Source organism: Eleutherodactylus coqui, chromosome 2 (assembly GCF_035609145.1).
Source record: "Eleutherodactylus coqui strain aEleCoq1 chromosome 2, aEleCoq1.hap1, whole genome shotgun sequence".
NCBI classification, from domain to species: Eukaryota; Metazoa; Chordata; class Amphibia; order Anura; family Eleutherodactylidae; genus Eleutherodactylus; species Eleutherodactylus coqui.
Window position 1 is genome coordinate 82,736,949 of NC_089838.1, and position 3,389 is coordinate 82,740,337.

A 3,389-nucleotide genomic window follows, 5' to 3' on the forward strand; every position below is an offset into this window, starting at 1 on the left:
AGGACACAGGTTAGCATGGAACGTATGGTGTGTTCCCTTCCCATTTACACATCACTGGTACCACTGGAACACTGTTCTCAGCGATCTGTATACACATACATGCAGAAGACGCAGGTCACATCATTGTATACCCCGAGACTCCTCCGCACAGGGAACACGCCATGTCATAAAATACATAGGACACGTTACTCTACTATGGTAGGATGCATCTTACGTCTTTTTTTTTCTTGTCCGGTACCGCAGTCTGCTTCCTCATATTGTTTCCAGTGTATGCAACGCATTTCTTACAAAGATACAAATATACATGTTAGATGTTCTTGGAGGATCAGAAGACACATTACTGTAAACTAAGGAGTCTGCTTACCAGCTGCCACTCTCCAATATCTTCATTCCAGTGGACGTAGTTTTCAATCATGTCCTGAACACAAAGAGCATTATAGATATATTGCATGAATACGTTTTGAAGGTTTTGATGGCTTTTCGTACATAAGTGGACCGATACATGTTAGATCCTCATTATAACAGTATACAAACATAGAGGTGGTGTAAGAATGGGTCTGCAATAGCTTCCTAAGGAAAACCCTCTCAATAAATTGTTTGAAAAGTCGATTCATCAATGTTATTTCCTCCGATCCAAGAGCAGAGATGTAGATGTATACAGTTTAATAATAATAATCATTTACATCCTTCCTCACTATTTCATGCAACGGCGGGTCTCCAGCAAAGCATTCCTGCGCTGTCTCATGGCCCTTTTAGATGGAACGATTATCGCTCCGTTTCTCGCTGGATCGCAGGAATCTGAATGACAATCGTTCGGTGTAAAGACTGCCAGCAACTGAACAAGGAACGATAATTCGTCCAATTATCGCTGATTGTTCAATTTCTGCAGGCATAAAAATCAAATGATGATCAACCTGAGTAAACAGGCAGTCATTCATCTGTGAATGACTGCCTGTTTACTGTGAATGGAGGCGGGCGGCCAGAACGATCTCCTGCCCGCTCCGCCTCCATTCACTGAGTGACCATCACTGGGTCAGCTAGAGCCCGACAATCGTCAAGTGTAAAAGAACGCTTAGCCCTACCAATTTTTCAACTCCACACAATATGACACATAAGACTAGTCGTCTTAGAACATTCCCAAATACATGTGTATATACAAAAGTACCACTGAAATTAATATCAGTGCAGTGTGAGAACCGTGCCGGAGATTGCCAGTGATGTCAATAGCCAACTAGTTTATAAACTACTTGCAGGAATGTAGGGAACATATGGGAATTTTACATTACATAAACACCCCCACCCAATTATGGAAGCCCATGTGCTTATATATGAAACAAACCGCATCTGATTTTTTAGTATAAGAAGCGGCTTTGACAAAAGGGAAGGTGCAATTTATAGACAGACACATCGCACTGAACTACATCTGCGGACCAGGATGTTAAAGAGGTTGTCTGAGCTGTATGTTCTCTGTAAACCCTCGTTCCCCATGCACTAGAATAACAAATGGGCATATACTCCCCACTGTATCTGGTGCCACGGCTCTGTCATTGGTTGCAGCAGCCTGTGACATCCCGTAAACAGGCAGAACTGCAGGCTGTTCCGTGGCCCTTGACTTACTATCGTGCCAGGCTGCGGACACGGGTTAATATACGAGGGCTGCTGTGAAGAGTGTAAACCAGAAATGTATGCCAAGTCATCGGGCATCAGCGCTGCGGGGATACTGACAGCTCATCGCAGGGGTGCCAGTGTTTGAAGGAGGGCATTACATGGCACTGTCACCTGATTCTCACCCTTTTAATGCCACCCCATGATGAGGTGGGCTAAGGCCTCTGTAACACGGCGTATGCCGATTGTGCGCAACGTATTTGCACTACGACTAAAGCTTTTTTGCACACGTATCGGCGTATTTTCCTGTACATTTTGCACACAACCACGCCCTGATTTAAATGGCGGTGTAGCCTGGTGACTTACTGACGGGTTGTTCTTCTCGCACAGTTCTGTAATGTTTTGCGCACACATTTGCGCTCCCCCACATAACGCTGCATTTTTCTCCGCGTGCACAAAAAAAAGAAACCATAAACGAACCGATTGAAATTAATATGTTCTATACTCTGCAGATGCAGAACCGCGCACAAATGTGTCCGTGCGAAGGAGCCCTCAGGGTTTGTTCCCAGGGGTTGGAAAAATGATGGAATATTGCAGAGAGGATTCTTTCCCTTCTCTAGTGCCGCTCCTCCACGCAAACGACTTGTTTGTTGTAGCGACCAATCACAGCGCAGCTCTCTGCTCTTGAAAATTGAGTACTTTTTTATGTTTGGTTGCTACGGGCAACAGGAGTTTCTTTTAGGCAGTTTTATAAGTCCTCTTTTACCCACAACTAAACGGCCGCCATAACAGCTTCCCCGCTATTAAAGTCACGCCCAATAAGGTTTCATTAAAGGGGTTGTCCAGTTGTGAAATATTGATGGGCGTACCTCCAGGAAGGAGATAAGTGCAGAATACTACAGATGAATTGTTTTTTTTTCTTTCTTAGACCCTCTTAAAAATGTTCATGAAAGTCAATCAGCGCGTCCCAAAAATGGTGTCAGTGAGAAACACAAAGCGTCCCGCCTCACGCTACACGGGCGGACAAGGAAAATCCTGACAATTAAAGCCCAAACAGTACTGGCCACTGAGGGGTTAAGGGTCACTGTCCCTTTAATGTAACCCCACGAGCACCGACTGCCATGAGGAGCCCGAGGAGCCAGCAGGCTGCAGCACAGAACAGGATAAGTAATGCCGGGACGACATCTCGGCCCTCACCTTGTCTCTCTGCGTCTCAATGCCAAGCTCAGGACACACGGCGACATTCGGGTGAAGGGAAAAGCTGCAAGTAAGCGCCACCTGCTGGCAGCCTACACGCGTATACCGGTGTACAGTTTCATAAGTGCGTGGGCGCCCTCTGGTGTCGAGTATGGAGATAGCAGCAGATTGTAGTCATGACTCATTTGCACTACAGATTTGTCACATAAACCCCTGAACGTCAGCTGGGTTATTAATCACTGTGACAACCAAGGCTCTTCGAGCAATTTAAACTATTTGTCACTGAAAGTGCCTGAAACTAAAATATAACCTTTATTAATATTAATAATAAAAAACCAATACTGCTAAGGCAGGATGGTTCCGACCTAAACGGACACAAAATGACAGACAACCATACAAAACAACCACAAAATTAATTGCCTATGGGGTTAGCGCAATTTGCTTAAGTAATTAGAATGACTCAAATACAGAATTTTAATATATTATTTAAATTGATAATGATAAGAGGGGCTACCAGATAAGGTGGTGACCGTAGCGGGCCGTTATCAGGTATACAAGGGACCAGAGAGTGGTAGCGCCTACTGAGA

At 44.8% G+C, this 3,389-nt stretch overlaps 1 long non-coding RNA gene across 1 annotated transcript; it reads right to left on the reverse strand.

Moving 5' to 3' along the window:
* Positions 1–229: 229 nt before the first annotated feature.
* On the reverse strand, positions 230–2,849 carry LOC136610577 (uncharacterized). The gene is made up of 3 exons (XR_010790110.1): positions 2,803–2,849; positions 365–418; positions 230–283 (listed from the first exon to the last, which is right to left on the reverse strand). It is a non-coding gene; the product is annotated as an uncharacterized lncRNA (long non-coding RNA).
* Between the last annotated feature and the right edge of the window lie 540 nt (positions 2,850–3,389).